Source organism: Anomaloglossus baeobatrachus, chromosome 8, assembly GCF_048569485.1.
Source record: "Anomaloglossus baeobatrachus isolate aAnoBae1 chromosome 8, aAnoBae1.hap1, whole genome shotgun sequence".
Classification (NCBI taxonomy): Eukaryota; Metazoa; Chordata; class Amphibia; order Anura; family Aromobatidae; genus Anomaloglossus; species Anomaloglossus baeobatrachus.
In genome coordinates, this window is record NC_134360.1 from 171,371,150 (window position 1) to 171,383,200 (window position 12,051).

General features: G+C 43.7%; 1 long non-coding RNA gene across 1 annotated transcript in view; it reads right to left on the reverse strand.

Moving 5' to 3' along the window:
- Positions 1-1,233: 1,233 nt before the first annotated feature.
- The window catches only part of LOC142250121 (uncharacterized), a 53,240-nt gene continuing 42,422 nt past the window's right edge, over positions 1,234-12,051 (reverse strand). Inside the window, exon 3 of the long non-coding RNA XR_012725115.1 lies at positions 1,234-3,333. This is a non-coding gene — a long non-coding RNA (uncharacterized LOC142250121). The remainder of the gene's footprint in view (positions 3,334-12,051) is intronic.

Below are 12,051 nucleotides of genomic sequence, written 5' to 3' on the forward strand. Positions count from 1 at the left end.
ATCAAGTGCATTGTCATTAAAAAAGTGCCACACGGGAACACCTAACCTTTAGCCTGGGAACTTGCCACATTTGTTTGCTGTGGGGAACAGTATAATGCCTACTACTTCTGGCCACTCCACTGCCTTTCCTGCCTGTTACGGGGCTGTAGATTACTTCCCCTGTGCACTGCTATCTTCACTCTGCATGCCACCTTCCCACCAGCACTACTGTCCTTGCTTCTGCATGCTACCTTGGGTAAGTGACTTCACCATCCAAGACCTCATCTTCCACTTCCGCACTCTAGTTCTCCTGCTGACTGTAGGGCAATAACCTTTGCCTAGATGCCTCTAATGCTAAATTAGCCCTTCTCCAGCAACTCTCCCTACACTAAATGCAGCTAAGAGCAGTATTATTAGAGAATAGAATAGATTTATTTTACTTTGCAGCAGCAAGGACTGTAAGGCAAGAATGCCTGCCTAGATACCGCTAATACACTATCCCTTTTCCATCAGCTAGCCCCACATGAAATGCAGCTGTGTGCAGTATTATTAGAGAATAGAATAGATTAGACTTAACCCTGAAAAGGAATTTTGAATTTAGGCAGCTGTAAGGACTGTAAGGCTATAATTCCTACCTAGATGCCTCTAATATGTTATCTATTCTACAGCAGCTAGCCCTACACTAAATGTAGCTAACAGCAGTACTATTAGCAATTAGAATAGAGTTTTTACGTTGCAGCAGCAAGGACTGTAAGGCAATTATCACTGTAATACACTATCCCTTTTCCAGCAACTCTCCTTACACTAAATGCAACATAGAACAATATTATTAGAGAATAGAATAGGTTAGATTTAGCGCTGAAAAGGGCTTTTGGTTTTACATTGCAGCAACAAGGGCTATAAGGCTATAATCCTTACCTAGATGCCTCTAATACACTATCCCTTCTCCAGCAGCAAGCACTACACTAAATGCTGCTAATACTGGTATTATTAGAGAATAGAATAAACTTTTTACATTACAGCAGCGATGACTGTAAGGATATAATCCCTCCCTAGATGTTTGTAATATACTAGCCCTTATCCAGCTGCTAGCCCTACACTAAATGTAGCTAACAGTGATATTATTAGAGAATACAATACATTTTTTATGTTTATAAACAAGAGAACAAAGAATATATGTGCAAAAAACTAGACAAATTTTATTGATATGAAAAAATCACAATAGACAATTAAAACATGATAAGACATCACCAAAATGAATCATCTGGGGGGATGTAGATATTGTTACACATACAGAATTGTTACACAGACAGGGATAGTCTCAGGAAGACCACCAAGATTATTCAGAGGATACTAAGGATATACATAAGTCCAATATATAGATCAATCACAATGTAATACACTGTATTAAAATCTCAATCAGGTGAATCCTGAGACCGGGGGGGTCAGTGTGAAAGTACAAAAAACTGAAAGTATAAGAACAACCAGGATTGTAATAAATCATGTAGCTAGGGAAAGCTAGGGGACCAAATACAATGGTATAATAACTCAAGACATATCCACCTTTCAATATATCCCCCATAGCTGAACAGATAATTGCCTGGAAGTTTGATGGTTAAAAATTAAACATTCAGTTTAAAAGACCCCCCAGTGAGGAACCTGGAATTCAGCAATGCGCGTTTCGCATGGTACAAGAGCTTTTTCAAGATGGAGAGGCACAGGTCTATGTGAGAAGTCAGAAATTATATACCTGCATGTTCCCAGTAAACAAGGTGTGACTGTGAGGGAGGGAGGAGCGAATACCCGGACATGGGAGGAGAGATGCCCAGGAGCAGTGTGCATGTGTGATGTCCTAGATAAGTTGCCTGGGCAACTAAGGTAAAAGCGTCATCTCCGGTGTAACATATATAAACAAACAGGGGGAAGTGCCCAGAGGCCGTGCGCACACATAGTCACGGAGACGCGTTGCCCAGGCAGCCAAGGACTTCATATCCGGCCTGACGTGCACAGTACACTGAACGCCCACAAGTGCCTGATCCAGGAAGTCGCGACACCTCCAGAGCGCACGGGCGGTCACAAGGACGCGTCACCAAGGGAACCGCGCATGCGTGCCGCGGTGCCGCAACCACCCAGAAAAACAACACAAGAGTTTCCATGTCAGGGTATTGTAATGCATATTGAAGTTACTGGAGTGACCAGGAATCCACAAAAAGGGTAAGAGCGTCCCAAATTAGCAATAGTCATATAAAAAAGGGAAAGAAGAGGACATATATGAGAGTGGCCACAATGACCAGAATAGGACTCATCCAAGAATAGCAATACCACCCGCACACGTGTATGGTCCCAACAGGGAATAACCCAAGGGGCCACACTCATGCACCAGGGGGTACCAACAAAAAGGATCTACAAAATGGGGGCGCAAACCCCGTATATTAAAAACTGTAAGTCTGAACCATCTCCCTACCACATCCCTATTAGGGATAATATAGCACCTAGAAAGGAAAGATAAGAGCACAATGGGGGAGGGGAATCAAGGCCAATCATACACCATAGGTCAATATAGCCAGAGATCCACAATCAGTCTCTCATACAATTACCTGCCCAGTCTCAAGCTGCATAGCAATTAAAATCAGACAGGGACATACACATTCATTTAACAGTCTCTAGACCAAAGTAAATCCTATAACAGGCAAGATGATATAAAAACTCAACAGGACATTATCAGTGTCCCAGGGTCGTAAAAACTGCCCGTGATGTTTAGCACTTCCAAAAAGGAGAGGGGCCCAAAGGAGCAAGCAACCATATCATGCAAATCGGGGTCCGTCCCATCAACTGCAATACTGGTATCAAACACACGCGGATCTGAGGACGCACTACTCAGGAGAACCGCGCGTGTGAACCAAGGCATATATATTAAGAGGAATCGAACCCACCAATATAGGAATAAAGGTCATCTGCACAAATAAGGGGCATAAACAGTTTAAAGGATTAAAAATAACCCTCCACGACATGGAAAGACCCACTCAAGGGAGTTAAAAACTCCATTGGACAAAGAAAATTGGTGTACGTATCTAGACTCACGAATATTATCAACCCAAAAGAAAGGGAACATATGCAGGACAAAATCAATTTACACAAACGTAATTGCATTCTAAAATATCAAATCATGCATAGTCCAAATGAGGCCTCATATCTTCTATTTCTTCATCCGGAAGAACTCGATGGAGGTCAAAAAGGATGTTGAATCATCACAGTGGTAAATATCCAATTCGGATTCTTCAATTATCCAACTTATTCCACCACCTCTCAACAGACTTTCATCAAGATAGAAAATATAGCATCCAGCGTAATGATCTAAAAGAGGAGTCATTAAGAAAATACATCATCAGAACAATAAAAAGCAATACTAATGCAATTATAGACCCGGGGCCTCAAACCAAGTAAAAGATCACTTGGTGAAGAAACAATAAAATACTATTAAATACAAACACTTAATTTAAAAACAATAAACACAGAGATGTCAGGATAGACAAGGAACCGCGCATACCCTACAAAAATGGCACAAAACTGATATTCTCGTTCAGTCCTCTCGGTGTAAAGGCCCATTTACACACTGAGACTTTCTAGCGATCCCACCAGCGATCCCAACCTGGCCAGTGATCGCTACAAAGTCTCTGGTGAGTCGCTGGTGAGCTGTCAAACAGGCAGACCTGGCCAACGACGCAACAGCGATCCGGACCTGCAGAACGACATAGCTAGTCATTGGGGACATTGTAAAGGAGCTTTTTGAAAGGGAAGTCGCTAACGAAGTCGCTGTAAAGGCCCCTTTACACACTGAAACTTTCTAGCGATCATGCTGCACAGCGGGAAACAAAGGACCAAAGAATGGCCCTGAGAGATGTGTAGTGATCAGCAACCTCACAGCAGGGGCCAGGTCGCTGATGTGTTTCACACACTGCAATGTCGCTGGGGAGGTCGCTATTACGTCACAAAACCGGTGACGTTACAGCGATGTCGTTTGCAATGTTGCATTGTGTAAAGCCACCTTAAGGGTGTCAAGGGTGATGATCCAACGGGCCTCAATTTGGGCAAGCCTCTTCTTCAGATCACCACCTCTGGCTCCACCACAGACGACATAAATTCCCCGCACTCTAAGGCCAGAGGGATCACTCTCATGGTACCTCTTAAAATGACAGGGAAGGGTCTTTAACAAAGATAGATCCGTGACGTCCCTGGTGGCACTAATGTCATGAACATGCTCCCTGATGCGTACCCACAGCTCATGCGAAGTGAGGCCAATATACACCAGGGAGCATGGACACGTGGCATAGTAGATGACAAAAGTCATAGTACAGTTGATATAACTCCTAATATTCATAATACGAGTGCCGTCAGAAGAAGAGAATGTGTTTGTCCACATCACATTAGGACAAGCAACACAATGTCCGCATGTTGCAGCAGAAAGGACTATAAAAATATAATCCCTACCTACATGCATTTAATACACTATGTCTTCTCCAGTAGCTAAATGCTGCTAAGAGCAGTATTATTAGAGAATAGAATAGATTGTTTTTCTTTGCAGCATCAAGGACTGTATTGTTATATTCCCTACCTAGATGACTCCAATACACTATCCCTTCTCCAGCATCTAGCCCAATACTAAACACAGCTAACAGCGTTATTGTTATAGAATAGAATACATTTTTTTATGTTGCAGCAGCAAGATCTGTAAGACTATTATCTCTCCTACAGCAGCTTGCCCTACACTAAATGCTGTGATAGATAAGCAGTACTATTAGAGAATAAATAAAAACAAAAAAGTGAGCCGGAGTATGAGATAGTATACATGGAGCTTGTGAGCTCATGTTCACACTGGCCATAAGACAAAGAAAAAGCAAGGGACAAATTGTGAAAACATACCCTGCTGTAACTAAATAAAAGCATAGTGCATATAAACATAGGGTACTTAGTAAACACTGTTTTTGATAAAAACAAAAAGCATAAAGCTATCCCACCAACGACAAGGCATACCCAGTTGTGATAGTACCTACACTCTCTAATATTAAAACCTTACCATGGGTCTAAAATAGGCCTCAATGTGACTAAGAGCCGAGAGTTACCGGGTCCCAACAGGACACACAGTCAGGGGATGCACAGAATGAAATGCCTAGCTCACTTAGGCCTCCGACACACATCCATTAAAAACGTGCGTGTTTTGTCCATTTCCGTATATACCGGAGACACGGACAAACGTGCACCAATGTTAATCTATGTTTGTGGTCAAACTTGCGTTTTTCATCATGTCCGTGTGTCCGTGTCCGTGATCCGTATGTGTTTCCGTTTTTCACGGCAGCATGTCCGTTTCCTGCACGGAACACGCACACACGGACACCATGAAAGTCAATGGTTTGGTGCGCACAAGTACGTGACACGGATGCACCTCTGTATGATCCGTGTACGTTTTGTGCTTTTTTGTAGTGATGTCGGCTATTGTTTCTTTTTCTGTCTATGTCGGTCAATCTCCCTCAGTCCGTTGGTCGGTTTCTCTCTGTCTTGTCTGTCCCTCTCTCTGTCTGTTGGTCAGTCTCCCCCCTCTCTCATACTTACCGATCACCGATCACTGGCGCGGCGCTGCACGGCATTCACACTGCTCCGGCGGCTTTTACTATTTTGAAAAAGCCGGCCGCTCATTAATCAATCTCGTATTCCCTGCTTTCCCTGCCCACCGGCACCTATGATTGGTTGCAGTGAGACACGCCCCCACGCTGAGTGACAGCTGTCTCACTGCAACCAATCACAGCTGCTGGTGGGCGGGTCTATACTGTGCAGTAAAATAAATAAATAAATAATTAAAAAAAACGACATGCGGTTCCCTCCCATTTTGATACCAGCCAGGGTAAAGTCACACGGCTGAAGGCTGGTATTCTCAGGATGGGGAGCTCCACGTTATGGGGAGCCCCCCAGCCTAACAATATCAGCCAGCAGCCGCCCAGAAATGCCGCATCCATTAGATGCAACAGTTCTGGGACTCTACCCGACTCTTCCCGAATTGCCCTGGTGCGTTGGCAGTCGGGGTAATAAAGAGTTAATGGCAGCCCATAGCTGCCACTAAGTCAAAGATTAATCATGTCCGGCGTCTCCCCGAGATACCTTCCATGATTAATCTGTATGTTACAGTAAATAAACACACACAACGAAAAATCCTTTATTTTCAATAAAAAAACAATAACAAATACCCTCGTTCACCAATTTATTAAGCCCCAAATACCCATCCATGTCTGGCGTAATCCACGGAGGTCCCGCATCGCTTCAAGCTCTGCTACATGAAGGTGACAGGAGCTGCAGAAGAACCCCGCCGCTCCTGGCAGCTCCATGCAGCAACTGATGTAAGTATCGCGATCAGCTGTGCTGTCACTGAGGTTACTCGCGGCCACCCCTGGATCCTCCAACTGTGACAGCAAGTCACCCGAGTGACAGCGATGAAGTCACAGTTGAGTTGCGGTCTCGGGGGGGAGGATCTAGCTAGCTGCGGGTAGCCTGAGTGACGACAGCGCTAATCGCGCTGCTCACTGCAGTCACTCAGGGGATTAGCGGTCACTGGTGAGTCCTGCATGGGTGACCGCTAATCAGTATGCGACACAGACAGAGCCGCGGTATGACAATGAAGTCGGGTGAAGTTCACCCGAGTTCATTCTCAGCGCGCGACTCTGTCTGCTGTCTGCGGGTATGCATCAACGACATTTTACATCACACACGGACATGTCACACGGAAAACACATTCACACGTCAGTTTCAAATCTCACGCACACACAGGCATTACACACGCACACATGGCTAGCATACGCCGGTCACACAGATGCCACACGGACCATAAAAACAGACACAAAAATGGGACACAGACCCGAAAAACGGACCGTAACACACGTGTGTGCATTTTCACGGATGTGTGTCAGAGGCCTAAGAGGGAGAGCCACACCCTATTTGTACTGAATACAAAAAAACTACAAAAAAACAAAAAAGTGAGCTGGAGTATGAGATGGTATACATGGAGCTTGTGAGGTCATGTTCACACTGGCCATGAGACAAAGAGAAACCAAGGGGAAAATTGTGAAAACTTACATTGCTGTAACTAAATAAAAGCATAGCCCATAGGCGGGCTTTGCACGTTGCGACATCGCAAGCCAATTCTGCAATGTCGGACGCGATAGTCCCCGCCCCTGTCGCAGGTACGATATCTTGTGATAGCTGGCATAGCGATAATTGTCGCTACGCCAGCTTCACATGCACTCACCTGTCCTGCGACCGTCGCTCTGGCCGGCGACCCGCCTCCTTCCTAAGGGGGCGGGTCATGTGGCGTCACAGCGACGTCACATGGCAGGCGGCCAATGGCGGCGGAGGGGCGGAGATGAGCAGGATGTAAACATCCCGCCCACCTCCTTAATTCCGTATAGCCGCTGGCGGCAGGTAAAGAGATGTTACTCGTTCCTGCGGCTTAACACGCAGCGATGTGTGCTGCCGCAGGAACGAGGAACTACATCGTACCTGTCGCGGCACCGATGATACGATAACGACGCTTTTGCGCTCGTTCATCTTATCATCTAGGATTTACACACTACGACATCGCAAGTGACGCCAGATGTGCGTCACTTTTGATTTGACCCCCCCCGACATCGCACCTGCAATGTCGTAGTGTGCAAAGCCGCCCTTAGTCACATTGAGGTCTATTTTAGACCCATAGTAAGGTTTTAATATTAGAGAGTGGAGGTACTATCCTAACTGGGTACACCTTGTCATTGATGGGATAGTTTTATGGGTTTTTTTTTTATCAAAAACAGTGTTTACTAAGTACCCTATGGTTGTATGCACTATGCTTTTATTTAGTTACAGCAGGGTATGTTTTCACAATTTTTTCCTTGGTTTCTTTTAGAAAATAAAATAGTTTTTTTTATGTTGCAGCAGCAAGAACTGCAAGGAAATAATCCCTCTAATATGCTATCCATTCTCCAGCTGCTCTCCCTACACTTTTTTCAAGGGTAGAATGAGCCGAGCGGTGTGACACTGGGTCTTATATACTGTAGATCCAATGACGCAATGCGGTCGGACAATCACTGTAATGCCAATAGTCAAAATGGCTACTACCGTAATTGGTAGGCAATCCTTGCATGTTTAGTGGCTAAAAATCCGTCACGAAATATGCATTCAATAGACTCGCATATGGCTCTTGAGCACCAGAGATACTTGCTCAAGTATTGAACATTCCCGAGCACCCCGATGCTCAGATGGTGAGAAATTAATTTCATTACCACCTTTAGAAATATATTTATCTAGAAAATGAGTGTTCAATACTTATTTCACCAGCTGTATAAATATATTGAGTGAAGGGAATCAAAGAGCATGAATATAAAAAAATGTATTTCAGGGTTTTGTTTTTTTTAATAATTAACTATCACTATCACTATTTTCTCTTTCTTCAAGGTTATAACAGCTTGATCTATTGAATGAGAAAGGTTTAGCCTCTGGTTTCCGAGCTAATGATAATGGAAGTTATCGGGGAATTAAAACCTTGATGTAAATGTATTTTATACAGTATAATCCTTTCCTAAATTTTCCTTTCATTAATTGTATAATGTCCAGTTAGTATGAGCCTTGTATTCTGCAGATGATACCTTCATACCGTTAAATTGCATCTTAACACTTCTCCTTAATATCGCTGGTAAATCTACTCTTCATTAAATGCTTCCATATAACATTCATTGTAATAGCAATGCTATCATTCTCTTACAGATTCTGCACAGATTTGTCTGTTCCCAATTACACATGAAAAACCAATCAGGGAAGGAACTCCTGATTCATTTTTAATGAGCATCCTGACCTGCTTGTCCCTGAACAACACAAAACACTCACAAATACATGTCGCCATATATATGTAAATTAAGTTTTTTATTTTTAACTTTTTAGATTGAAGTGAAACACTGAAACAATTGAATTTTTATGGTTTAAATTTTTAGGTGGTAATGAAATGTTCTCTGCTGTATTGGATTCTGATTTTATGCCTTTTTGAGATTCTTCTTACTAACTTTCAGTGCAAAGTACACATTTTTGAGGAACCCTAACGTCTTAAGGATCTATGAAAGCATCAAAGAATAGAAAAAACAACTTGTTGCATGTATCACTGTATAAGCTCAGAATCCAACTTTAATATCTCAGGCTAGTTTCACACTTGCGTTGGACGGGATCCGTAGCATTGCGTTGTGTGACGCATGCAACGGATGCGTTGCATATAGTGGCACAACGGATGCTACGGATCGTACAAAATAACGCGATCCGTTATAGTTTTTTTTTCCTTGACTTTACACATCTGAGCATGCGCAGTTGTGTAAAGACGGATGCTTTAACGGAATCCGTCAAATGACGGATTCTAACGGAATCCGCCACCATAGGCGTCCATTATAAAAACAACAGACGCCGACGGAATCCTGCAGGTTGCGTTTTTTTGACACTCCGCGAAGTGCAGAAAAACGCTACATGCAGCATTCCATTCGCCCGACGGTCACTGACGGTCAGCGTTAAAACAACTGTTGCGCCGCGGGGCGGATGCAATGCAAGACCATCCGTTGCTATCCGTAGCTAATAGAAGTCTATGAGGAATATAACGGTTTCCTGCAACAGTTACCGTAATTCCTCAAGGCTGCGGATAGCAACGGAAGCCGTCCAACGCGAGTGTGAAAGTACCCTAATACAAATTGATCAATTTTTCTGTCCCCAAGGATCGGATTTTAGAAACCTTGTCCTCCAGGACCACACCATTTGTTTATATATGTAAACATAGGACACTAGATATCTATCTGGTCGCTGATGTGTTGAGATCTGTTCCGAAGGATCACATACCACACAACATATTTGTAAAGTCTGTATCAGGCCGTTACCTAGTGTTAGGGGTACTTTACACATTGCAACATCGCTAGCATCAGCTAGCGATGCCGAGCGCGATAGTACCCGCCCCCGTCACACATGCGATATGTGGTGATTGCTGCCGTAGCGAACATTATCGCTACGGTAGCTTCACACGCACATACCTGATCGGCGACGTCGCTGTGACTGCCGAAATATCCCTCCTTCAAGGGAGGGGTGCGTTCGGCGTCACAGCGATGTCACCGCGACGTCACTAATCAGCCGGCCAATAGAAACGGAGGGGCGGAGATGAGCGGGACATAACATCCCGCCCACCTTCTCCCTTCCGCACTGCCATTGGGACGCAGGTAAGGAGATGTTTGTCGCTCCTGCGGGTTTACACACAGCGATGTGTGGAGCTGCAGGAATGACAAACAACATCGTACCTGCAGTTGACCAGACATTATGAAAATGAACGACACTACACAGATCACTGATTTTCGACGCTTTTGCGATCGTTTATCGGAGCATCTAGGATTTACACGTTGCAAGGTCGTTACCGGCGCCGGATGTGCGTCACTAACGATGTGACCCCGACGATATTTTTTGGAAGCGATGTCGCAATGTGTAAAGCCCCCCTTAGACTGGGGTGGCAAGGGCCCACCAGTAGATAACCCTGGGGGGCCCACTGATCAACTACATGGAAATATTACATTTACAAATTTACCTATGTTTCTATATAATAATCTACTGGTTAGTTTGTAAAATGAATGATGAGATGCCTCCTTTGTCTGTACGTAGTGAAACAAGTGTATTGTGCCAACTACAGATTATGTTGAGGGGTAAGTGATGTATTACTGCAAAGGGGCACACCGAAGGATTCTCCTGTCCTCCGGTGGTCCAGTCCGAGCCTGCCGTTACCTTAGATAGATTTGGTGGTAGTATATCCCAAAGAGATTCCAACCCTCACCGTATAACTCCTTTACAAGGATCTATGCTTACAACTGGGCCTACTGGGTTGTGTCCACGGAGAAGCTTCTGGCTGAAGAAATGTGCCCAAGACAGGATAGTCAAGTAGCCTGATCAGGAACAGAAAGGACAGAACCAAGGGATACAATCAGCAGGAAACAGCAAGACAGCACACACCCATTTTATATGGGCAGAACCATATATCCCAGCCAAATAAGTACCCCTAGCTGGACAGTGCCTGCGCCTTCCAGGGATATTGACCTTGATGTCTTTTATTACTAGCACCAGGCTTACAGTAAGTATGACGATGTCTGGTGATGGAAGCAGGTGTCACGGGAGCAGGTCCAATCATAAATGTAGCAATATTACATAATAAAAACCCACAGAGTTTTTATTTCAATTAACATTGTCTAGAAAAATCTAGCAAATCACTTTCAAAGTTCTCATTATGGTTCACTCTATATACTATAAGAGCAGGTAAGAGATATATTGAAACTAGGCATCATGGATCAATTAGATATCCACTTTGCATGGATAAGATTGTGAAGTTCCTTAAAGTAGCATAGCTTTCACTGTATGTTTGTAGTTAATGTTCCATATGAGGACAACATGAGTTCCAATATATTTCCTGCTTTAAGTTCTAAAAACCCTTTAAGAGAGCTACATTTTTGCATCCTATATAAGAGAGCCATATGTAATGTAAGGGACTGAGAGAAGGAGCCAACACTAAAGTACCAACATTGGAATGAATTGCAATCAGCGATTAATCTTCTGCTATTAGAAGGTTTTAACAGATTCAATGCCCCCCCTTGCTAATAATACTTTAGGCAAAATGCCTGTCTTTGCTCTTCCCATAAAGTCAAGTGCTTCATAGCATCTTATGAATATCTGCTGTGAAGAACTGCTCATAGTCTCAGTTGAACTTGCATATATAGTATATGTCTTGGAGAAGGAGAGTAATGCCCACCAAAACCAGCGCTGTAAGTGCGCCCAATTACTACCAAGAAGTTGTATACAGGTGGCCACACTTCTAGCCATGGAGGTCATTTTAATTCACAATCCCTACACCAATAACAATAACAAGAGTGGGATAAGCCCCTCATACAAATACCATGAAATTGCGCAATTTGTGGTTTCTAGGAAAAATGATAAAACACAAGCATTCTACAAGAAATTCCCAAACTATCTTGACCACAGATGGTGCAGCAGCAG